The 27,599-nt window shown below is 36.9% G+C and overlaps 1 protein-coding gene across 5 annotated transcripts in view; it reads left to right on the forward strand.

Annotated features, from left to right (window-relative positions):
• The window catches only part of SYT1 (synaptotagmin 1), a 589,756-nt gene that overhangs the window by 364,188 nt on the left and 197,969 nt on the right, over positions 1-27,599 (forward strand). The gene's annotated exons all lie outside the window — the stretch shown is intronic.

Genomic DNA, 27,599 nt, shown 5'->3' on the forward strand with positions numbered 1-27,599 from the left:
TGATTTTAATATGACTAGGGCCATGGTTGGTCTGTAAAGCATGAACTCACGTCATCTGAATAGCTGTGATTAAGGCTTTGATATTCATGAGCTTCTTGAAGTAGAGTGCACCTTTTTTTAAGCACAGTAGAAAGTCAAATAGCCAGAACCTGACTCTTAGTCCAGAATAAGAGCAAGTGGATTAGGAATAGTTCTATAATTTATGCAGAAATGTTATTGGATAGACAGTTTAATTCAGAAATTAAAAATACAAGCTCTAGACATACACTACAAGAGTTCAAATCCCAGCTCCACTGCATACTGGCTTTGTGACCTTGGGCATCTTAATTAATTTTTCTGACTGTCAGTTTCCTCCTATATAAAATGGGGATGAAAATAATACTCCCATCATAGGGTTGTTTGGTAAAGGTGTCAATGCATGTGAAGTCGTTAGCAGAGTGTCTGGCACTGAATAAGCTCTCTATAAATGGTAGCTATTATTAAACTCAAGCTGTCACTTTAACAAGTCTATTTCTATTTTAGAAAAACCCTCTATTCAGGTCAGTCGCCCAAACTGAGAAAATTCCAGAAACTTTGCAGCCAAATACAAGTGCATTGCATTCTTTAATCCCACTCCAATGATCTCTGTATTAGAGAAGGTAAATTCTCTCTTGGTGTTTCTTATTTCATCCTCTCCTCCATTTTTTTTTTTTTTTTGGTCCTATAATTTTACTTTCTCCCTCCTTCATTCCCTTTAACCTACATACATGTTCAAGATTCACATATCTGAAAATGCCTAGCAAAATTCCATATATCGTAGGTTCTTAAGGATACCAGTTTTCTTCCTTTATGCTCTAAAAATTTCTTCCCCTACTTTACCTCTCCCATCAAGCTATCGTTCTCTCTCCTTCCTTCACATCTCTACCATACTTATTTAAAAACGTAATCTGGACCCTGACATCTGTTTTATCAATTCCCGTTACCAACTCAATTCCTTTCACTCTAATTTCCATCCTTTGCATACTATTAAAATTGTTTTCACTAAAGTCCCCAGATACTTCCCAATGTACAATTATGAGGGTTATTATAAATATTCAGTTGCTCAGATATTTCTGCATTATTATCACTATTGGCCTTCATCTACTGAAAACTCTTGACTTCCAGGACCACTCTCCTTTCTTCCTCTTCTTTCCTCCCCTCCTTATTCTCCTTCACTGACTGGTCCTTCTTTTGTTATGATCTTTTCTCCCGTTAGGTATTAGAGGTCCTTGTTTTCTGGGGTTTCTCTTTTAATCCTATTCCATTTTTATTCTACATGCTCTTTTTGGGCAGTTTCATTCACGTAGCCATTCAAATAAAAAAAAACTCACTATTATTCTTGACTGCTTGAGCTATTTCACCACATATTCTGTACCTGCATTCAAGTTATGTGAACTACCTTGAACGCCTCTCAAAACCAGCCAGCACTTCACTACACCACTGTCTCCCCTCATGATCTTCTCTCTTCCTGGACTCCCCTTCCCCAGTACCCTAATACATTGTTGGGGTTTTTTTTTTTTTTGCCATTCAAGAGCCAGTTCAAGTGTCACCACTTGGATGAGAGGTTCCTTCATTTCCCAAGGCAGAAATATATGAGTCTTCTCCAATCTTTCAGAGCTCATCATTCAAATCTCTCACTGTTTTGGTTACCTGGGGTTTTCTGCCTTTCTCACTGAAATGTAAATTAGCCAAAGGCAGGACCATTTTCTTACACATCTTTGTATCCCCCACATCTTGAAAGTGTCTGACACCAAAGGCATTAATAAAATCCAGATCTTCTCTTCTAGGCACTGTGTTGGGATGAGGAACAACAGCAAAGCTCTCCTTCCAATATATGGGGCAGCCAAAACGGGGAAGAGGAGCTGTTTCCTTTGAGACTAGGTTAATTACTGCTACAAACAACTATTTCGATATCAAATTACAAAAATTAACATTAAATCAAACAGTGTGGTTCTTGTGCCATGCTCGGAGAAACTGTGATCTAGAAAGCAGTAGTTTTCAAACCTTTTTAACCAAGGATTGCTTTGTTCAAATGCAGTATTACATAGATACTTAAATGTATAAGGTCTTATTTTATTTCATCATCTTCTTTAGTTTATAATTTTAGTTTAATTTTGACTCAAAATATAGAAAGTGTGTCTGTGTGTGTACTACTGTGTATGTGTGTTTTAAGAGTTACCATTAAAAACAATCCTAAGGCAGAAAGTTCACCTAAAGCAGTAGTTCTTTTTTTTTTTTTTTTTATTTTTTAATTTTTTTTAGACAGAGTTTTGCTTTGTCCCCCAGGCTGGAGTGCAGTGGCACAATCCTGGCTCACTACAACCTCCCCCTCCCGGGTTCAAGCGATTCTCCTGCCTTAGTCTCCCAAGTAGCTGGAATTTCAGGCGCTCACCACCATGCCTGGCTAATTTTTTGTATTTTTAGTAGAGACGGGGTTCATCATGTTGGCCAGGCTGGTCTCAAACTCCTGACCTCGGGTGATCCACCCACCTCAGCCTCCCAAAATGCTAGAATTACAGGCGTGAGCCACCGCGCCCAGACAAGCAGTAGTTCTTAATAGAGATGGCACTGCTCCTACAACACAGTGTAAATAGTTTGGCGTCATTTTCAGTAACTCCTGGCATTTAGAGGGCATGGTCACAGGACCCTACACATCCTGCAAAGTGTGGGACAGTTTCACAGAATGAAGAATTGTTCTGAATCCCACACAAATTTCAAAAGCCCCATAGGACATACATGTAGATGGAAACCCTTTCTATAATTATCTGAACCTAAAACTATTTTCTGTATAAACACAAAGTGTTTTTGCATGGCTCTCATATATGAATACATGGAATAGTCTAGTTTGTATTCTAATGTCCACCTAGCCTTTAATCTCCAATTTTCTTCTGATTTTTAAAAAATCTTCTGATTGTCTTCTCTAAATCTAAACATGCTTTTTAGTATTACATAGTTTCAAGCATTTGATTATTTCATTGTGTCTGGTTGTATATAGTTGCATCTGAAGATTTTTGTACTGAAATAGAATTTTTTAAATAAATTACTGTCTTATTTCTCCATTATATTATAGTTGATACATTTTATTAATTTTAAAATTATATAGGTAGGTATGTTATATTCTTATTTACACTTTGAGACAGAAAAAAGGAATATTATAAAACATTTGTTATGAACTGGGATAATACTGATTTTAAAAAACAAATGTGCAGTCAGACTCTATCAACATTCTCTATTCAAGGTGGAATGCTAACAAAAGTACATTCTACTGATGCTACATTTCAGGAAGGTTGTTTATATGTCTCCTTGAATTTTGTTTTATTAACTAGTGTTGAGGGATTTTTATAAACTTCCAAAGCACAGATAATACAGAGTAACAGTAAGCACACAAAGCCAACAAGTAAATTAAAATCGCAACTAAGTTTCTAAACTTTATTCAGCTACATTCTATTAGCATTTCAAAGATATTAAGAAAACACATCTGAGGAAAATGAGGGACTTGAATAAGATTTTGGACCTATATCCAAAATAATTCAGGAATTACCTTGCTGAAACACCATACAAATATACTTTAAAATAGCTTTAACATCTATTTTGTTTTTACCACGTAGCAGATACATTGCAAACCACAGACTACATTTTCACTAAGCAAAGCCTGACTACAAAAACAAATCTACAAAGATGACAGAATAAGAGAAGCTTGGAGACTGCTGTTTTCTACTCAATCATGACTATGTAGATCTCTTATTGCATTGCTGATCTGTCAGGTTTGTGCCAGTTTCTATTAAACTGAGTAAAGAATTTAGAAGCAGAAACCAGAGGGAATGTTCGAGATGTACCATTACATTTTTAGTGCTTGGCTTTATTTTTGTTTGTTTTGATTTTCCTTTATAAGAATACTGTAATAAAGGGATTTGTACTTGATATCTTCTGAGTCCACGTGTCTCCCCAGCCTGTCTTTTGAGTGAACCTAGGTAACTTTGAAATAAAGATTAAGAAAATACTGGCCCATTGAAAGATTTCCTCACTAAGCAACACTTTCATTGACACTGCTGCCCTGGAGAAATTTCAAAACCACTTGAACACTCTCCTTTTTTCTCTTCTCTTTCAAGCTGTTTTCACACATACAAGTTTTTTCTTAAAAAAAAAAAAAAGATAATAGTAGACAACACATAATAGAAATACATTTGAACTGATAAATATGCCATTTTCTGAAAGTAGTTTATATCTGTCCATAAAAACTCAGAAAAGAGCCAGGATCTCGGAACAATAAACTATAATTGATTGAGTCATATTGTTCAATGCCTTGAAGGTAAAATGTTATTTTAACGTAAAAATGTAAACAATTAATTATTTAATGTAAAATGTAAAAAATTTATTTTTGTAAGGAATTGGATCAGATTATTTTAAATCAGTTAACTATTGCAGTGGATTTAAAACAGTGCTGTTATAATCACGCAAATATTACTACCTAAATTATTTGGTATACTTCAGTAGCCCAAAAGTGGTAGCAATTTATCCATAATGCTGTCTTAATCACTCAGAGATTCTTAGCCAATATTAGCAACTAACCCAGGTTCAGGAGAACATTGTTTGCTATGGTGAGCATCTATGAAATGAGGTCATTTGTAGTATGAGCTACAAAGTTGGTCTTCCCAAGTTCAAAATTCTGATGGTACCATTACTAGTGTGTGACCTTGGGCATATCATATAATTTCTCTGTAAAATAAAGACAATAATAGTATTTTACCTCTGGGAAGGTGTGAGCAGTAAAATATTCGTGTATATAAAGTGCTTAAAACAATGTCTGGAATATAATGGCCACACTCAAATTCCATAAGCTTACACTGCATATTTATAGAGCGCCTACTATGTGCAAGGCTGTATATGCCATAGTAAGGAGTCAAATCAAAGCACATAATTTTTCTGGACCTCAACAGCATTACAACTCAGAACTTTTCTGCGAGAAGGACTTCTAAATTAAAATGTCTTAGCAGGACAGCGATGGCTCTTTATGATACGGCTCTCGCATATGCTCCAGCCTCCTCTTCAACTGTTCGCCCTCACACAGTTTGCTCCAGCAAGAAAGTTACTAAATGTATTATCCATAGTTTTTCTTTCTTCCAGATCTTTATACAAATTGTCTCCTCTGCCTGAAATTCCTTACTTGCCATAGCTTGTCTACCTAGACTCCTTCTAGTTAGCCTTCAGAACTCTATTTTTGTTTAAAGCTTTTCCTTTTTTCTGGTACCGACTTCCTAATCCACTATTCCTCAGCAATTCTCCTTCCATAACAAGTTTGTACTTTGCATATGTTTATAAATTTTACTTTTATTATTTTGTATTTACTTGAGGCCAAGGACACACTGTCTTTTCATCTTTGTGTCTCCAGTTCCAGCACAAAATCTGGCTCATAGGTAGGCAGAATTATTATTCTCCTTTAGCTCAAAGGCCCTCATATCAAGTTATCGAGAAAGACTTCCAAAGAGCTCTTACGGGAAAACGGTGAGAGAGGACATTATAATCAAAGGCGACATTCACTGTGAAGCTGAACCAAAGGTAGGCAACCTTCCAGAGCCGTTCTGCCTTAGCCTCCACCCCACTCTACTTTACAATACATCTTTGCTTTTTCTCTCTCCTTTTATTTCTTTTCTCCCTTTCCTCGACCTTTCTTTAACATTTTCATCTTCTGTTCCTTTTCTTTCCTCCTTGCCCCTGCTGATTTAAAATGTTCATTGTTTATTTTTTTCTCTACCTGTCTCGTGGCAGCCCCATCTAATTCAGAGTCAAGATGCAAGCAGCCACCAAATTGGTCCTCCAGCTAAACAATGTCCTCACCCCCAAGCATGTTTATTCCAAGTGGAGATCAGGGACTCGGTGATAGCTTCATCTTTTTGTTTTAAAAATAATGAATCTTATTGAAATGTCCAGAAAATAAGATTAGTTCATTTTACATGATGATTGTTATCTAACATAGCCCAGTTTCCCGTGTTTTCACTGAGACAGTTCAAAAGAAAGCTGGATACACTGTTACAGTGGCTTTTCCTCCAGTGGGTACTTGTGTGAGGTTTGCTTTGCTGAGTAGCTGTTTATAGGAAACTTGTGTAGGTTTCTGTGTTTCACCTTATCAGGCACACAAAGCACAGCAGTTCCTCTTTTCAGCTATATTGTCAATATCACCACAACCGTGGATATCATTTGAAGTGGTGCTTCCACGTAGCCTTGATAGCCATCTTCTGCCCACAATGATTGGAACTGTTCTGTCATCTCACCTTTCTACAGCTGCTGTCATTCATCCACCTTTCTTTTCCAGATCTGCTAATGTGGCTGTAATGCGATTTACCTGGCTGCTTTCCAGGCCCTCATCAGTAGTGAATCTGTTTTGCTATTTTGCATTAAGTAGTCTTAAGCACCAGTGCTACTGGCGTGAAAGGCAAGGTACTTCCATAAGAGCTTGAATGTAATAATCTTTCTAACAGTTGAGCCCTGCATAATTTTACCGGTATTGCAATTACAGGAAAACATATAGGCAGTTTCCCAAAGTCAGTTGTGCTGCTGTTATCTTCCATTGGAGATTGATGCTGCCTTGCCTCTACTCTGTATTACTTGATTTGGCCATTCCCTTAGGCAGGGATAGTTGGATCCATATGTACAAGGCACCCCACACAATGTGTCTTACTGTTTATTGAAAATCTCTTCTCCCTTGGCTTCTGATACTCAATTCTCTTATTCTCTTTCTTTCCTTCTAACATTCTTTCTCTCTCTCTCTGTCTCCTCCAATTGCCTACAGGTGGGTACTCTCCAAGCCTCTTCCTCTAACATTTTTCTACCTCCATGATTTATTTATAATTTCAGGATTTCCAATATTATATGTAAATCACCACTCAAAACTCAGTCCTCAAACTGGATATCTCTGTTGAACTCTCCTCTTTTGTTAAATTAACTTTATTGAAGAATGGTTTACATACAATAAGACGCACCCATTGAAAATGTATAGTTCTGTGCTTTTACTCATATACAAGCAATGTAATCATCACCCCCAAAAATTGCTTCTAGTTCCTTTCTAGCAATTGCTGCCCTGTTACCTCTAGTTATGGGCAATAATTAATCTGCTTTTCTGTTATTACAAATTAGTTATAACTGTTCCAGCATTTCACTAAAATGGAACCATGTGTGTATTCTGTGTCTGATTTCTTTCACTTAGCACAATGTTTTTGCAGTTCATCTTGCATGTTTCAGTAGTCCATTTCTTTTTATTGCTGAGTAGCATTTCATTGAATGGATATCCATGAGTTGTTTATCCATGTATTTGTTAATAGACATTTACGTTACTTCTAGCTTGGGGCTTTTTTTTCTCTTTCTTTCTTTCTTTCTTTTTTTTTTTTTTTTTTTTTTTTTGAGATGAAGTCTCGCTGTGTCACCAGGCTGGAGTGCAGTGGTGCAATCTTGGCTCACTGCAACTTCCGCCTCCTGGGTTCAAGCAATTCTCCTGCCTCAGCCTCCTGAGTAGCTGGGACTACAGGCACATGCCACCACGCCCAGCTAATTTTTGTATTTTTAGTAGAGACGGGGTTTCACCATGTTGGCCAGGATGGCCTCTTTCTCTTGACTTCGTGATCCACCCACCTTGGCCTCCCAAAAAGCTGGGATTACAGGCGTAAGCCACTGCGCCCAGCCTAGTTTGGGGCTCTTAAGAATAAAGTTGCAATACATATTTCTGGGCAACTCTTTAAGAGGACATATGTTTATTTATGTTTTCATTTCTCTTAGGAAGTGCCTAGGTATAGAATTACTATGTCTGGTAGTATAGAAGTATATTTGTCTTACTTTATAAAAAAGAACTGCCAATCTGTTTTCTAAAGTGGTTTTATTATTTATATCTCCACAGGTGATATATGAGAGTTCTAGTTGCTCTACATCCTTGCTAATACTTGGAATTGTCTAGTCTTTTTCATTTTAGTTACTCTAGTAGGTGTATAGAATATATCATTGTGGTTTTAATGTGCAATTCCCTGGTAACTCACAATGGATTGTAGACCTAAGTGTAAAAGTTAAAACTGTAAAACTTCTAGAAGAAAATATAGACAATAATTTCATGACCTTGATATAGACAAAGATTTTCTTAACAGGTCACCAGAATCGTTAAGTATAAAAGAAAAACTTGATAAGTTAGGATTTTTCAAGGAGTCAAGACTTCTGCTTTGTAAATATACCATTAAGAAAATACCAAAAATGGCTAGTCACAGAATGGGAGAGAATATTCATTTCATATATATATAAAAATATATATGTAATTAATATATATAAATATATATAATGAATATATATAATGACATAGAAGTCATTTCCATAATATATATATTTTAAAACTTCTTACAATTCAATACAAATATGAACAAAAGATTTTTAATAGACACTAAATGAAAGAAGATATGAATGGCTAAGTTCATGTAAACATGTTCAGCATTCTTAGTAAGAAAATATAAAATAACAATGAAATGGATTTTTAAAGTTCTCTTTTAGATTTGTTCAACTATATACCCATTAGCAATTGAAATTCACCATATCCAAAACGAAATTCACCATATCCAAAACTAAATTCACCTTCTTTTCTTTTTCCCGCAACAAAACAAACACATGCATGTTTCTTGACTCTGAAGCTCAATACCAGAGCTTATATTAAATTCTACCCACTTTTGGACCCCCATTGTCCAACTAGTTAGCAAGTCATATTTCCTAATTTTCTGTCCTCTCTCTACTCTCAATTTCCACTGTCATTATTCTGGTTTGAGCCCTCAGCTATATTGTAGGAGTCTCTTAGGAGGTGTTCCCACAACGATTTTCCATTTATGGCCAGCCCATTGTGCATAAATCTTTCAAATGATTTTTCTTAGCGCCCAGCTCTGAACATGCAAGTCCCTTGTTCAGAAACCTTTAGTACTTTCCCCTTAGCTGGCTTTTCAAGTTCTTTATTTGGCATTCAAACCTCTCTATAGTTTAACCCCAACCTACCCTTTCCAGCCTCTTTCCAGCCTCTCTTTTAAGTACTCAATACTTTGTGAACTGAACTAATTACTGTTCTACAGATACGTGCTTCCATTTCCTGTTGTTTTACCTTAGTCCGTGGTGTTCTCACATCTGAAATGACATTACCCCCATCTCTGTATATTCAAATCTCCCTATCCTAAAAGACTAAGACTCAATTCAAATGCTAGCTCTTCTATAAAGCTCCTGCTGAATACCAGTATTACTCATTTAATATACTTTTCATCTTCCACCAAGTGGTATTATTATTAGCTCATAGCTTCCTTACTAGATTTTTAAGAAAACTGTAGAGGTTGACCCATTCCTACATAGTGCCAGCTACATGTTATATGCCCTACAATGAGAAAACAGTCAACAAATGTTTGTGTCATGGATAAACAGCTTGATGGTGGGATATAAAATAGAATGAGCCATCATTCTTACCATCTGATAAGAGAAATAGAATATGCATGGAAACAATAACAACGTAGAATGTGATGCATAATAAAACTTGTGAGAGACGTGTAGAGGAGTCATCATAGGGTAATTTGGAATTAGGTTAGAGAGGTCCATCAATATCAGGCTAAGGTTAGACTTTATTTAATAGTTAAAGACGAGCCAGGAACCATTCAAGATATTCAAACACAGAAGTAACATAATTACAGTTTTCCATCAATCTGGCAGCAGTGTGTGGGTAGAATGGATGGTGACGGGGGAACCTGGAAGGAGAGAAAGGCAGAACAGAGGGAATAGAAGGAACACTAGCGTGAGATAATGAAAGACTAAATTGCTAGCAAAAGCACAGATGTGATGGACTCTGTGAACATGCTGTTGACAGGTGCTGCGTCTGGGTCTGAAGGTGTGTAGAAAAGAGAAAATGAAATATAATTTCAGAGAAGCTGGGTAACCATTCCAGGGTTATGCCCTGTAGGGACTGGACAATACAAGAAAGAGTTGGGCATTAGAAATTGAGATTTCTTTGACCACATGCAAGTTTAGGTTGCATTAAATAAAAATGGATATATGTTATTAGTAAGACTACACAGAGGGAAAAAAAAAAGACAGAGATCCAGTGATAAATTCCTAAAATACAAAACTCATGGAAGAGTAAAGAAGTTGACGAAGAGATAAATGAGCTGTCAAAGACTATTGGGTAAAGTAGAACAGCAGTGTGTCATGGAAGCTAAATAAAGAGAATTTCAGAGAAACAATAGTCATTTCCATGTGAAAGAATGTTTTTGAAAGTACTGCTTAAAGTTTGGAAGAAACAAACAATAGGGAGTCTCTGAGCCTACTCCAGCTCCAGAAGCTGCCTGTTAAAAATTTTAAATTAAAAAAAAGAAACGAAAATGATTAAAGCAGGCAATCTACCCTTAGAGTGGTTTCAGTCTAATGGGGCAGAAGTAGCAGACTTCATCCTCATCATCACCATTCCCATCATTTTCCGAGTGCTTAGTACAGGCCATCATCTGTATATTGAATTATAATTTTGCTAACCCTATACACTTATGATCCCAATTTTATAGGGGAGTAGAAAGTCTCAAAGATGTTATGCAGAATACATTTTAGTACAGGGTTTAATGAAGTACATATTAGAGAGATACAAGTGAGCTAAGCTCAAAGGAAATAGAACTTGTATGGGAATGACAGAAAAGGAGTTAAGAAAGAGATAAGGTTAAGTATAATAATAATAATAATAATAAAAGAAAAAAAAAAAAAAAAAAAAGAAAGAGATAACCTCTAGACTGTGCCTTGAACCAAAGAAGGATTCGCATAACCAGAGAGTTGGTAAAAAGTCATTCCACACTGAACGAGTTATCATCAGAGTTTTGTGGTTAACAGTGAGGTTGGTGTGATTGCTTGGTGTACAATATATTGTATATCCTACAACTTACTGTAGGATACATTTAGTGGTAATGGCTGGAAGAGAAAGCATGTGACCCCATTTTCTAAGAACTTTTAATGCCATCCTAAGCAGGTTTTATGCTGCAAACTCTAATCCTTTGTGGGCTTTAAGGAACAAAGTGTGACCCAACTTAATTTTTTTTTCTTTTTGGACCATTAAAGAAATAGCTAGACATATAAGCATCCAGGCATGGCAAATGCTTCAGATAGGTCACAGAAGATTATGCCTGAAAAGAGGGCCAGTGGATTTAGAGCTCTTTGTTGACCTTGGAAAGCCTTGTTTCATTAGAGAGCTGGAATCAGAAGCCAAGTTGCAGGGTGCAGGATGAGAAGTTAAGAAGTGAGGAAACAGAGTGAGAATGTGAAAGCAGTGAGCGTGAACTGTTCTCTCCCATAAGAGGACAAGTAGAATTACAGCTCATGCACTTAACAAGATGCAGGGCAATTGGGTACGTGCTGCGGTAGTGAAAAGAAGGAGATGAAGATAAATAGGTTTTCATTACCAAAGGCAGAGCTAACTCTCCTGCCTACTTCCAAATGCTACCACATATCCACACCCTTGATGTCATTATAATCCCTCATATTTTTGCAGCAGAAGTTGCTTGTGAACCTGGGACAGAAATGTTGACGGCAATCCAACTGATAATCTTGAATGTGAGAAATCCTTTTGGATATATTCATATGGCTAATTTGCTTTGACTATAAAGTGTTGCTGAGACCTCATTAACATATTTGCGATATTTTCCCTGCTTCTTTGATCAGAGTCTCCCTGTCCTTGGAATTCTCCATAAGCCTCATGCATATAGCACTTACCAATTTTATTTGTATGTTCCAGTTATTTGCCTTATTCTTCCAAATTATCCTATATTCTGTGGTGGCAGAAATTGATATTTAATATGTACTGCTCCTATAGAGCAGGCACTAAATAATAATTACTTTTGGTTTGAAATAATTTTAGATACTATGTTTCCTTATTATAAATATGTGTAAAAAATTGACTTGTAGAGATACATTAGTTTTCTATTGCTGCATAAAAGTTTACCACAAGCTATTCCTCTGCAGAACTCATAGCCCTAGTATAACCATGAGAAAAACATCAGACAAATCCCAATTTAGAGACATTTTGAAAATACTTGACCAGTACTTCTCAAAACTGTCAAGGTCATCAAGAACAAAGAAAGTCTGAGAAACTGTCACAACCAAGAGAAGCCAACGGACACACAACAACTAAATGTAATGTGGTGTCCTGAAACAGAAAAACTCAGAAAATCTGAATAAAGTATGGACTTTAGTTAATAATAATGTATTTATATTGGTCCATTCATTGTAATAAATGTGCCATATTAATGTAGATGTTAATAATAGGGGAAACTAGGTATGAGGTATATGAGAAGTCTCTGTACTGTCTTAACATTTCTGTAAATCTAAACCTATTCTAAAAAAAAGCTTGTTAAAAACATTTGCTACAATATTAGTGGCTTAAAACAACACACATTTATTATCTCACAGTTTACATGAATTAGAAATCCAAGCACAGCCTAACAGGGTCCTCTGCTCAGGGTCTCGCAAGGCTACCATCAAAATGTCAACTAGATCACAGAAGAGGGAGTCCAGGCTTTTTTCCAAGCTTTTTCAGACTTCTTGGCAGAAATTCTGTTCCTTTAAGTTACAGGACTGAGACCTTCAGTTCCTAAAGACGACTCTGCCATATGCAGTTTACAACGGGACTGCTTCTTCAAGGCCAGTGGAACACCTCTCTCACCTCAGGAAGGGCCTAGTCATGCTTTAAGGGCTTTCAACTGTGCTCACCCAGGACAGTCTCCCTTTTGATGAATTGAAATACAACCTATTTGAGACTTTAATTACATCTGCAAAATCCTTTCACCTTTGCCACATAGCACAGTCCATTACAGTCACGGCTCTTTCCAATACTCAAGGAGAAGGCTTACGTAGGTCATGTATGCAGGAGAGGGTAGAGTCTTGAAAACCATCTTATTAACAGAATTCTGCTTACCAAAGATTTGGAAAGAGAATGAACATATGACAGAGAACAAAAGAACTGTTACTTTATGAAAAGGCAATAGATTACCTTTTATCTAAATAGTGTCAATTTGCACTACTCCATTTTTTACAAAATTTAAAGGATTTGAACTGGAAAGCATCTTTCTTATTCTCATTTTCTTGTCTCCTTCTTTTTGGTGTCATTCCATTATAGCCACTAAAATAGTGTATTTTTGCAGGGTTAGCAGCAGCATGGTTATTATAGTGGTGATATCTTCCAGTGCAGATTCTTTAGAGTCTGAGTATTGTTTAAAAAGAAAATGAAAGCTATATCAGTTCACTATTAATTATTCTCAGTCTAGTGAATCCTTCAAAGGTTATATTTTGGTGATGGTGATCAGTTCATGTCAACAGGTTCGGGAATGTCTATTTCCAATCTATGAAAACAACATAGATTCCAGCTTGGAGACACGGTTCCAATTCTAAACTTTTGCTTAAATTAAAAAATGATTAGGAAGAAGTAGAGTTTCTGTGCTTAATTTGATCTCAGATGTGCAACTTGAAATTATGAGCTAGTATACATGGGATTGGTTATTAGAAATTGCTAGCTTGACACATTCATTTTTTAAAAAGTAATTATATATTGCAAGGTGTTGATACAGCTTTTATAAGAAATATGCATCTAAAAAATGTAGAGGAGAATATTTTATTTAAAAAAGAAAGGGCTGGGCACAATGGCTCACACCTGTAATCCCAACACTTTAGGAGGCCACAGCAGGAGGATAGCTTGAGCCCAAGAGTTTGAGACCAGTCTGGGCAACATAGCAAGATCCCATCTCTATAAAAAATTTTAAAACCAGCCTGTCATGGTGGCACATGCCTTTAGTCCCAGCTACTCAGGAGACTGAGCTGGGAGGATTGCTTGAGCCCAGGAAGTCAAGGCTACAAGTGAACTGTGATAGTGCCACTGCACTTCAGCCTGGGCAACAGAGTGAAACCCTGTCTCAAAACAAAAACAAAAACAAATGGTAAGTAAAATTCTGAGATTCTAGAAAAAAGTGATTCGTTTACTAAGGAATGACTTACACTGGCAACTTTTTTTTTTTTTAATTTTATTTTTAGAGATGAAATCTCACTCTGTCACCCAGGCTGGAGTGCAGTGGCGCGATGTCGGCTCACTGCAACCTCAGCTCACTGCAACCTCCGCCTTCCGGATTCACGTGATTCTCCTGCCTCAGCTTCCTGAGTAGTTGGGACTACAGGTGGGCGCCACCATGCCCGGCTAATTTTTTGTATTTTTAGTACAGATGGGGTTTCGCCATGTTGGCCAGGCTGGTCTCAAACTCCTGGCCTCAGGTGATCCGCCCACCTTGGCCTCCCAAAGTGCTGGGATTACAGGCATAAGCCACCATGTCCAGCCTACACTGACTTTGAATGTGTTTCCCAAAACATAAAAATTCATGTTTTTATAAAGCATAGAAAAATGACTAAGTACAAAATAATTGGTATTGGTGGAAAGAGAAAAAAAAGTATCTGCATTAAGAAATTAGAAATGTATTTTTTAAACTCAAAAGTAGATAACGTGTGCTGTGGGTCGAATCACGTGCCCCATACTGTATTTTCAAGTCCTAACCCTTGGTACCTGTCTGCAAATGTGACTTCTTTAGAAATAGATCACTTTTTTTTTTGAAGATCAAATCAAGTTAAGGTGAGGTCATACTGAAGTAGTGCCTTAGAAGAGAAGAGACCAGTGTCCTTAGAAGAGAAGAGAGAGACACAGGGAGAACACCATGTGGCAATGGAGGCAGAGATTAGAGTGATACATCTATAAGCCTAGGAACACCAAGGATCACTGGCGACACCAGAAACTAAGAGAAAGGCACGGAACAGAGTCTCTCTCAGAGCATTCAGAAATAGTATGGCCCTCCAATACTTTGATTTCAGACTTGAAGCCACTAAAACTGTGAGAGAATAAATTTCTGTTGTTTTCAGTCACCCAGTTTGTGGTCATTTGTTAACAGCAGTCATAGGAAAAAACATAATGGATGAGTTGCATGTGGATCACCTGGGTCCTTGTGAACGAATGCTGAGATGACTTTACCATCTCTGCCCAGGATCATTGTCACCCACCGCTCCTGAAAGAGAGAATGTCCCTTAACAAGAAGAGGGTTTTAGAGCGGCTTGGAAAGCTAGACTTCATCTACTTATCATCTTCTCTTGGGCTACTTATGTCTACTTTCGATTGTGTGAGGACAAGGAAAACTCTGGCCAGAGGACCTTTTGCAGTGACAGGCCCCTCCCCTGTGGGCTTGAAATGCCGATTTATGCGCTGGGGCTTGATTGTCCTAATAGCCACCATTGACTGAGTATGCACCTAGTAATATACAGACAGAAATTAAGTTTTCAAGCAACAAGCAAAGTGATATTTTTTTAAAGCATGGCTTCTACACAGAGGTAAAATAGTTTCAGAAATTGAAGATAGAGAGATTTATTAACCAAGATTATTCAACTGCCAAGTATCAGGGCAGGATTCAAAACTTAGCCAAAACTAAGTTCTTAAACCAACCAGGTTCTCTGCTACTACATGCTGCCTCCTCCTCCCAAAATGCCAGTGGAAGACTGTGTGTTATGTTTAATATGTAACTTGTAGTGCACTTGTATATAACTTCTATGTAACTTTACATTGAAAATTGTACCTTGCCACTTTTTTCCTAAAATGGTGTATTAGCCCATTTTCATACTGCTATGAAGAAATACCCAAGACTGGGTAATTTATAAAGAAAAGGAGGTTTAATGGACTCACAGTACCATATGGCTGGGGAAGCCTCACAATCATGGCAGAAGATGAAGGAGAAGAGGCACATCTTACATGGCAGCAGGCAAGAGAGCATGTGCAGGGGAACTGCCCTTTATAAAACCATCAGATCTCACGAGACTTATTCACTATCAGGAGAACAGCAGGGGAAAAACCCACCCCCATGATTCAATTACCTCCCATCGGGTCCCTCCCACAACATGTGGGGATTACGGGAGCTACAATTCAAGATGAGATTTGAGTGGGGACACAGTCAAACCGTATCAAATAGTCTCCAAAATGTTCCCATTTTATCATTTTTTCATGTTTGTTTTCCTTATGACTTGTTAAATAGAATTTCTTAAATTGCCCTAGCACAGCCACATGCTTTCTCACATTTCAGTGTCAAGCAAAACACCAAGTACAGGGCATATTTTTCACACTGATGCAACTTTGCTGGTAAATTAAGATAAGAATATTTATTAAGTCCCTTTTGTGTTTATGTATTAAAATAAATTCTAAAATAAACTCAGCACAGTGAGAATAAATTTGAAGATCTTCCCTGGGAGCAAGAATTGCTAAAGCTGGAGATTCAGTGCAGAAAATCGAATCCCTTTTCCCTGCTTCGAAATTCAAGCATCATAAAGCATTCTTACTGGCAAGCAGGAGGTCTCTAAAACTAAAGTCACTCCAGAGTGGCAGAGTTGTCACTTTAAAGATAGGCCTTAATGTAATGTTAATTTCAAACCTCTACTCCTTAAATGTACTAAGTATCCTTATCTCAGAAATGGAAAACAAAGTTCACAGGGCCTTCCACGCAGGAAAAAAAAAGGTAACATTACAAATCTACTTAGCATAAACAGTAAGGAAGGAGGAAAGGAGGGAAAGAAAAAAGAGAGGAAGAAAAAAAGGAAGAAAGGAAGACGAGATGGAAGGAAGGAGGGAAGGAAATACAGGATGAGGGTGGCTAAATTTTACCTAATAAAGCTTAGAATGTGATATAAATTTTGTGACATGAAAAGCGTATTCCTGTATACTCTATCATAAAGTAAAAGAAAGTTGTTATATATTTTACCCAGTTTCATAATGAACTCTTACACCACATTTTCAATTATGTTAAAACAATTGATCAATTCACCTTGATTCCATTCTGGGCACTTTAACGTACTGCATCGAAAGACTTCTTATAACGTACTGCATCGAAAGACTTCTTATAACGTACTGCATCGAAAGACTTCTTACTGATAATTATTAGTGTTCTCTTTCCCTGGCCAAAAATTAAGATGCTTTAATTAATACCTTCATCACTATCATTGAAAATTGTACCTTGCCATACTCATACTTTGCACATGCCATACTCTCATTTATTTTACAATTTGCTAAACCTTTTTTCTCTCTCTTTGGAAATCTTGATCCTCAAGAACTTTCCACATGATTTCTTTCATAGTTCTTTCACATTCTTTTTCTCCTTAGAAACTTTCATTTTTTCTACACTGGCACAGGAAACATCAAAATTTGATCATAAAGCTAAAGTGATAGCATGGCACAGTGGCTCACGCCTGTAATCCCAGCACTTTGGGAGGCCAAGGTGGGAGGATCACTTGAGGTCAGGAGTTCTAGACCACCCTGGCGAACATGGTAAAACCCGTCTCTACTAAAAATACAAAAATTAGCCAGTCATGGTGGTGGCAACTGTAGTCCCAGCTACTCAGGAGGCTAAGGCAGAAGAATTGCTTCAACCCAGGAGGCAGAGGCTGCAGTGAGCCAAGATCACACCACTGCACTCCAGCCTGGACGACAGAGAGAGACCCTGTCTCAAAAAAAGAAGAAAAAAAAAAGCTAAAGTGATCTACAGTTATACTAACCTTCCCCGCTAAGTTTCCACACATCTCAGTTTAGTACATGTTGAGCTAGAGAAGCTGGGCTTCTAGTTTGACTTTTGAACGGCTTTTTTTTTAACTGAGATTTCTATCTTTAGTTTCTTTTTCTATATGGCAAGAATGGAATGAGAACTTTAAAAGTTACTCAAAAACTTCATCTGATGAAGTAGGTAGCTGTCTTGGCAAGTAAATGCAATTCCTGAAAATTTTTTCCACTGGAATGATAGCTATTATTGCTACAAGATAAGGTACGAGCAATGAGTTTTCTGGCCGAAGGAATGACTCTGAAGTTGCCATACCTCTGTGTAGAAGGAAGCCATGCTTTAAAAAATGTCACTTTGCTCTTTGCTTGAAAACTCAAACATAAATAAATAACTTCTAACCTGGCTTTGACTTCATAAGGACTTCATTATGGCCGGGCGCAGTGGCTCACGCCTGTAATCCCAGCACTTCGGAAGGCCGAAGCGGGTGGATCACGAGGTGAGGAGATCCAGACCATCCTGGCTAACACACGGTGAAACCCCGTCTCTACAAAAAGAAAATACAAAAAAAAAAAAAAAAAATTAGCCAGGCATGGTAGCGGGCGCCTGTAGTCCCAGCTACTCGGGAGGCTGAGGCAGGAGAATGGCGTGAACCCGGGAGGTGGAGCTTGCAGTGAGCCCAGATCGCGCCACTGCACTCCAGCCTGGGCACAGAGCAAGACTCCGTCAAAAAAAAAAAAAAAAGAAAAAAGAAAAAAACCCAACTTCATTATATATGTGTTCGTGCAGAACTTTGAGAAGTAATGTTTATAAGAAGAAAAATATAATCGCAAAGCATCAAGGCAAAAAAAAAAAAAAAAAACCACAGAAAATAATTATGCAATTTTGTTAATTCTGAGACCAAAGGAAGCTGTTCTGAGGAGCAACTCAAGAGAAATCCCTCAAACTAGCTTCTATCACTGTCTAATTAAATTCAACATGATTTCTCATAGATCACATAGTAGGATAAATATAGGTGAGATACCAAATGAACATAATACAGGATTCCTTCAGTTCCAGAAATGTTTAACAGAGTAGTTTAAGAAGATTTCATGAGAAGTAAAAAGAATATATAACAGTAGACTAACAGTTTTTTTTTCTCAGGAAAGGAAACCACATGAGCAAATAGATGTGGCCTGAGCAGGGCATAATAGAGAAACGTGGAAAGATCAGTTTGGTTGCGGAAAATCAGCCCCTGCACCATAGTATGAGATAAATGTTTAGCATCCAAACATAAAGTACTTTTAACATCAATTTAAAGCAGAGCATTTATTTTATTTTAAAAAATAGGGAGTTATTAAAGATTTTTACTAGTATTTTAATCATAAGATTAAAATATTTTATGGAAATTATGCAAAAGTCTTAATGGAGAACAGAATCTGAAGACCAGTAGACATATTAGTGGTCGATTCCAAAAGATAAGGCAATGTGCATAAAAGATATTGTTCTCTTTTTCAATATAGTACTTATTTTTGCCTCTACTCTTTTATTCACATTGCCTCTCTTTCACCCATCAGCTTTGCATGTATGAATTTTGCACATTTTTCATGATACCCCTTTCATAAGTCCGTTCCAGTTCTTCTCTTCTTTCTCTGAATTTCCACATTTTTTTAACTTTTGCCTCTGTCTTAGTCCATTCCTGCCGCTATAACAAAATATGTGCAACTGGATAATTTTTAAAGAACATACATTTATTTCTCACAGTTTTGGAGGCTGGAAAGTCCAAGATCAAGGTACTAACAGGTTCGGTGTCTGGATAGGGGCCTGGTCCTTGCTTCTAAGATGGCGCCTTGGACACTGTCTCCTCACACGGTGGCAGGTGGAAGGGCAAACGGGCAAATACTGTGTGAAGCCTCTTTTATAAGGCATTAATCCCATTCACAAGGGAGAAGCCCTCATGACTTAATCACTTCTTAAATACCTTGACTTTTAAAACTACCACACTGGTGATCAAGTTTCAACATATGAATTTTGGGGGACACATTCAGACAATAATGGCCTTTGAGGCAATTACCATTAATTATATCTGGAATCATAGTCATTTATCTCTTATCTCAATTATTATGATTTTCTGGAAAATTAAGGGGATGCCTTGATTTCTTTTTATCACCCTTGTCCAGCCCAGTGGCTGGAACATAAGGGTTCAGTATAAGGTTGACAGAGTATTCAGTTATTGGGGTGTTAGATGGATAGAGTGACAGAAGTAAAGATGTACAGTTGCTGAGAAGTCAAAGAATAAAAGCAACAGATTCAAAGGATGAAGTTTTTTTTAATTTAGAAATTTTAAATTTGTTTCTGATTCCAAATGTCATAGAGGTTGGGAAAAATAAAGTTAATTACATTTAGTGATTAGTTTATCACCTGTGACTTTCCAGTGTATGGTTTTTATAGAGCAGATATTAAAATTTTAGGGAAGATATTCAAAAGTCAAGTATGATGAGGCATCTTTTCTCACCTGTATAGAAAATGCATTCTCATTTCTCCCATATACTGGTACTTTCGATTCACTGCTTTTAAAAAGATATCTGAAGTTAAAAACCATCTAATATGTATAACTCATGAGGCAGGGAAGCCTTTTCTTATAATTGGACTTTATAATATTGTTTTTAAACATTCTTGGCCTAGAATTAACATACCACTGCTGGGATATATAGAGTATAATGCAAAGTAACACAGGCAAAGTCAATGACACACAATTCTTCCTCATGAGAGAAACAATTTATGGGAAATTATTAAGAACTTCAGGATTATTAGCATCTCACCTGCAATTGAGAAAGGTAAAAACATATATTCCCTTAACACATGGTAGATTGTTTAGCAACCACCTACACATTGGCCATGGATCACTAAATATTTAATGAGTGCCTGCTGTGTACTAAACAACCTTCTAGAGTACACAACAATGGCAGAGGAAGACATTTACAATACAATAGATGCTTACAGCACACAAACATAGATACTCAAAAGGCTCACAGTTATAAAAGAAAACAAAAAAATATATATAAGAGTTGAAAAACAGCTTCCAGAGCAGTATTTCAAAAACCGCAGGAAGCTATAGTGAAAATCTAGGAAGATGCACAATGAAGGAACACAAAGTATAAAAGTAATAAGAGCCATCTTGGCTGCTGAAAATATTTCTCTTAAGAAAGAACATCTTGAATTACGTGTTCAGAAAATGAAGGTCAATAAAGATCTTATTGGTTAGAAAAAATAGCAAAGTATAGTCTGAATGATTAAGTCAAATTTTAAAGTTAACTTGCACAGAACTAAGCCCATTTGACCCAGTTGGTGCAGTCCATTTAAATCTTCCTTAGGATGCCCCACATTAAAGTAGGTGAACTAATCACGTAACATTGGTGCAAACCAATGACATTTCTGAAAAAAATATTTTAAGTGAATCCTCCATTAATGGAGGGTTGAGAAGATTATTTTTAGATCCAAAAGACAGGATTTAATAGTAAGTGAGATGAGTGAGATGGATAAAGGGTACAGTAAGATTAGATTGATTAAAATAAAAATATATTAGAAAGAAACTAGGAATCAATAGAGGGAGAGATTGGGTTGTGCAGGTGATGGAGAACCTCTATTGTACCTGACATTCTTTAAAGGAGGAAAATGAACATATTCAAAAAAGAAAAAATATTTTGACAATAGCATGAAAGCCAGAGACCTTTCTTGCCTCCTTGTTTAGAAATCATTATAGCAATTTAGGCATGGAAATATCAAAAGGAAGGAGAAGTATGGTGTTTGTGAAAATGAAAAAGTCTTAAGTTTCAAAAATGCCATGGAGAGGAATTTGGCAGTGGATAGGATGTAAATGAGTACCAAAGAAGATGGAGAAGGCTAAATTTACCAAAGACTAAAATGAGAGTCATGAGGAAATGGTATGTTTAACAAAATGCAAATAGGCAAGAAAGACTTGATTCTGGAACATATCAAATTTCAGATCTTGCTGACAAAAACACTTCTGGGCCAAAAGTTTAAGTCAGCTGGAGACCCTTGACATTCTAATTGAGAGTTAGCCCTGCAAAGGAGGTGATTGATTAAATTGATTCTAACACATAACTGATTGTATAGAAAATCTGAGAATATTGGCCCTTTAAAAATTTATGAAATTAATTATCTGTTTTTAGAGGTAGGATATCCTTGACAGAATAAACTGATTTTATTTCTCTGCATGTGTTTTAGCTATTTTTGACTCCGGAGCACGTTTCATCTCCCAAGCATATGGCTATTCCGGCTTAGAGTTGTTGAAGGGCAACCACTACGCAAATTATTCCCTCTTCTCTTTACTCTTTCTAAATCTTCCATCTGAAGAGTTGGAAGTGTGAGTGGTAAGAAATCACATGCATCCAAAGGAGACAGACTCTAAAGAACATACACAACTCCATGGAAGGACTAGACTAGCTGCCCAATCAGGTAGTTAAAGAAAGACCAAAAGTTATTTGTTTTTCTTTAGGGAGATGGCATCAAAACATTTTGAGCCAGAAGTTAGTGCTAAGTACCTGCAGGAAGGAAGTAGAAACAAGGGTCTGGTCATTTAGAGATAGCCAAGCAGGTAATGTGGCAGCCAATAGCAGCAGCCCAGCCTTGGGGATGACTTTACTCCTATCAATGAACCAACAAGAGATGGTTAGGTCACCATTCCTGGAGAAATGGAATTTAAAACTTTTAATATTAACAGCAGTTTAGGAGAATGAAGCCTATTTTAGAAATTAGAGTAGAATGTAAAATATCAAAGTTTTGACCCCAACATCAGAAGTGAATCTCCAAATCAGGATAAGGCAAATTAAGAAAGCTAGAACTCCTTAAAGTCTCCAGACCAAATTAAAAAAAATAGATTTGGGGCTGGAACCTGTAATATGATCATTATCATTAATATAGTGATTATTAAGCACTTTACTTGAATCATCTTAATTAATCTTCATGCAATTCTATAAGATGAATATTATCATGATTTCCATTTGAGAGAAATTAACTTACCCAAAGTTTTACCAATAATATGTATCTAGGAAGATACAAAATCTGTCTAAAAGTGGGTGACAAAAAATACCACTGTATAGGTAAAAGGAGGATTCAGAACAAGAGTTGAACATCCCTTTTATAGAAGTCCTTCCAGGATAAAAAGGACCATGGCTTGGTGGTCTGACTTCCAGAATATGATACCTCCCAGTAAGAAAAAGCTCTTATTTCTTGTTCTTCCTCACCCTGTATTAATAAATACAATTCCAGTATGTAAATATATTCCTCCATATTCCTAGTAAGGGCTTTCCTGGAACACTCACATTGAATCACACTCAGATATGTCAATTTCCTTGAGTCCAGCAAGAATAGACCACTTAAAATATTTCAAATTTGAGGGTAATTATCATGCACAACTTCGGTATATCTCTGGGGTGTTTTTATATCTTTGGAGGTGTATTTATAATTTACACTGCAGCAATAATGAAATATCTATGAACAAAACGGTGAAGTCAGTGATTTTAGGATGATCCAATTCTGGTCATTTTGTTATAATAACCCAGAACTAGAAGAATCTTCATATGATAAAATGGATGATCTATGAATTGTATTTTAGGTGGGGGGAACTCAACTTCAACTTGTGTAAGTGTTAAGCAGAATTTTTTGTTTGTTTGTTTAAGAATTAAGAAGTAGCCACCTACCCTGGCTTCCACAAAGCTGGACACCAAAGGGCAAATTATGTTATCAGCATTTCGTTTTTTCTTTTTCCATCTTTTGGCTTGGCTTTCTTCAGGTATTAACATCTCTCTTAGGCAGGTGTCCTCTACATGGTGGTTGTCTGGCAGCTCAAGGTTTCCATTCGACTAGTGGAGCAGCTCAGCATAAAGTGACTTTTCAGTTTATGCTGAATGCCTACCATGTGACAGCATTGTACTCAGTGTGGAAATACATCAGTAAAGAAGACTGCAAAATTTCTACCCTTCTCTTACCTTTTCTAGTTCTAGCATTTGTCACAATAGTCTCAAGTCTGAGTACTACTAATACTGACTTGGGTTATGTACTCATCTATGGACTAATCATTTTGCCCTGGAGGAATGAAATCCCCTGACTCACCAGACCTGAGACTTATATCCACCCTTAAAAAAGGGAAGAACCACCAATACTCTAATTACCCTGATTAACAATGAGGAAGCATTATTTTTCCAGAGAGGAATTTGAGTGCTTTTACCAAACAATGGATGTGAACCTGGAGGGAAAAAAAATCAATTAAAACTCCAAAATCCAAATTCAGGAAAATTAAATGAGGAAATCTCCCCAGAAAATAAATAGAACTTGCTCAGATAAGAGAAAATGGAAATTTGAGTCAAAATAAGCCTCCTGAGTCATCAAATCTAGATACTCCCTCACCTAGTCAACAAGCACAGGTAGCAAAATAGTCTTCCCATAAAGAGTAAGTTGGTGGATGAAGTTGCACTTCTATGGATAATCACGCTCTGTAGTCATTGTCTGAATGCATTGTCTGAGGTTTATAACTTCTATTTATAGAAGTTCAGCACTCACCAAGTGAAGAGCTCTGGGCTATAGATACTTGCTTCTTTCCATGGACAGTAAAAAGTGTGTTCAATCTTGACTTAACCCCAAGTGAGTAGAACTCAAGCTGTTAGTGATTGAGGCCTCAGGCTTGGTAATTTATAAAATATACTTTGCTCTTCTGTTTTATGGAGGAAAACCTGCCTACTTCCATGCTTTGGAAAAACTGATTCAAAATGTATCTAATATGCTGACTTCAACTAAGTGTATAGTAATGATAAACATCTCCTAATGGAGTTTTATTTTTTTTTTCCAATAACAGTGTTATGGTAGTTGAATATATTTTTTTCTTAAGATAGATGCTAGATAGATAGATAATATATACACAGATATGTATCTATATATCTATGGATATTTGAAGAGCAAAAATTTACAGATTTATGACATGATAGAGCATGTTAGTTACGAGCATAGATTTCACAGCTACATGGCCTAAGTTTAGTAAAAAATCATGACTCTATCATTAAGTTTCTAAATGTCAGCAAGAAACTACTCTGAGATTTTCATCAGAGAAATGAGAATAAAAATGGTACTCACATTATAAGATTATCATACATATTAAATGCATTAATATTAAAAATTTAGAACAATGGCTAATGTATTGTTGACATTCAATAATTTTAAGGATTATTATTATCGTCATCATCATCACCATATTTAGTATACCTTCACTGTAAGTAACAGGATTCTTATCTTAAGCAGAGGTAGTGGTCATTAGTACTGTTCAAAAAGTATTTCTGACTGCCCCTGCTTAGGGGCACATGGCGGAATTGCACTTGTTTTACTCTCTTGTGGGTAGAATTTTGTGATTCATTCTGACAGGGAAGTTGTGAGTGGAAGTGATATGCATCACTTCTGGGATAAGCATTTGGTTGTTGATATGAGATCATCCAGAACTCATTCTTCTTTCAGGAACAGAAACCAGCAATTTTGCAGGTGCTCCTGCTCCAACAACCCAGGTCTCTAAGTGACTGCAATAAGCAGAAGCTCTACTGACCCACCGTAGACCTGTAGCATGAGTGAGAAATAAGCCTTTGTGGTGTTATACCCCTGAGACTTCAGATTGTTTGTGACGTTACTGGTGCATAATCTAACTTACCTGACTAATACAGCCAACTTACACAATAACGCATTTAACTTTCTCAAATAAAGTCAAGTAATGGAGAAGGAAGTTCCAGAGCTAGTTGACAGGTTGAGCCAGTAATTCTGAGCCTTCTCTGAATCATTAAAGAACAGCTGTGGCAGCTCCAAACATCATATTCCCACATAGCAATACAATCAGGAAGTGGATTGGTGTGGAGCAAAGGCAAAAAGGATCTTTTCCCCCAGTGCCCTCTCTTTTATCAGGGAGGAAAATATTTTCTGGAAGTCTCCTCCAGGTTTCCTCCAGGTTTCCTCCAGGTTTCCATTATATCTTACTGTTAGTGCTAAATCTTATGTCCAACCCTAGACCAATCAATGACAAAAAGAAAAAAATTATAAGCATACCTCATTTTATCATGTTTCACTGTATTGCACTTTAAATACGCTGCAGATTTTTTTACAAATTGAAGATTTTTAGTAAATCTGTGTCAAGCAAATCAGTGCCATTTTCCCCAAAGCTATGCTCACTCTATCTCTCTTATGTCACATTTTGGTAATTCTTACAATCTTTAAATCTTTTTCGTTATTATTGTATCTGTTATGGTGATCGGTGATCTTTGATGTTACTATTATAATTGGGGGCACCAAGAACTATGCCCATATGAGACAGTAAATGTAATCCATAAATGTGGTATATGTTCTAACTGTTCCACCAAAAGCCATTGCCCAGTCTCTCTCTCTCTCTCTCTCTCTCACCTCAAGCTTCCCAATTGTCTGAAATATGACAATATTGAAATTAGGCCAATTAATAATCCTGCAATGACCTCTAAGTGTTCAAGTGAAAGGAAGAGTCTTGTGTCTTTCACTTTAAATCTAAAGCCAGGAATGATTAGGCTTAGTGAGGAAGGCATGTTGAAAACCAAGATAGGCTGAAAGCTAGCCATCTCGCACAACTTAGCCAAGTTATGAACGTAAAGGAAAAGTTCTTGAAGGAAAGATGCTACTCCATTGAACACACAAATCACAAGAAAGTGAAACAGCCTTATGGATGATGTGGAGAAAGTTTCAGATAGAAAGTCAAACTAGCTACAACTACCTAATCTGACACCTAATCCAGAGCAAGATCCTAACTCTCTTCACAACTCTATGAAAGCTGAGAGAGGTAAGGGAGATGCAGAAAAACAGTTTGAAGTTTGGTTCATGAGGTTTAAGGAAAGAAGTTGCCTCCAGACCATCAAAGTGCAAGGTGAAGCAGGAAGTGCTGATGGAGAAGCTGCCACGAGTTTTCCAGAAGACTTGACTAAGGTAATTGATGAAGGTGGCCACACTAAACAACATGTCTTCCGTGTAGATAAAGCAGTCTTGCATTGGAAGAAGACTTTCATAGGACTTTCATAGCTAGAGAGAAGTCAATGCCTGGTTTCAAAGTTTCAAAGGACAGGCTGACTCTCTTATTAGGGATGAATGCAGCTTGTTGAAGCCAGTGCTCATTTACCATTCCAAAAATTTTAGGGCCCTTAAGAATGATGACACAGCTACTCTTCCTATGTTCTATAAATGGGACAACAAAGCTGGATGGCAGCATATCTGTTCACAGCATGGTTTATTGAATATTTTAAGCCCATTGTTGAGACCTGCTGCTCAGCCAAAAAAAAAAGATTATTTTCAAAATATTACTGCTTGTTGACAACACACACAGTCACCCAAGAGCTCTGATGAAGATGCAGGAGGAGATTGATGTTGTTTTCATGCTTGTTAACACAACATCCTTTCTGAAGCCCATGGATTAAGAAGTAATTTTGACTTTCAAGCCTTATAATTTAAGAAATACATTTTGTAAGACTGTAACTGCTATATATAGTTATTCTTTTAATGCAGCTGAGCAAAGTAAACTGAAAATCTTCTAGAAAGTATTCATCATTCTAGATGCCATTAAGAACATTCATGATTCATAGGAGGTCAAAATATCAACATTAACAGGAGTTTGGAAGAAGTTGATTCCAATCCTTATGGATGACTTTGAGAGGTTCAGAACTTCAGTGGAGAAGGTAAATGCAGATGTGAAAATGGCAAGAGAACTAGAATTAGAAGTGGAGCCTGAAGATGTAACTGAATTGCTGCAATCTCATGATAAAACATTAACAGATGAAGAATTGCTTCTTACGGACGAGCAAAGAAAGTGGTTCTTTGAGATGGCATTTACTCCTGGTGAAGATACTGTGAACATTATGGAAATGACAACAAAGGATTTAGATTACTACATAAACTTAGTTGATAAAGCAGTGGCAGGGTTTGAGCAGATTAACTCTACCTTCAAAAGAAGGT

Source organism: Pongo pygmaeus, chromosome 10 (assembly GCF_028885625.2).
Source record: "Pongo pygmaeus isolate AG05252 chromosome 10, NHGRI_mPonPyg2-v2.0_pri, whole genome shotgun sequence".
Lineage (NCBI taxonomy): Eukaryota > Metazoa > Chordata > Mammalia > Primates > Hominidae > Pongo > Pongo pygmaeus.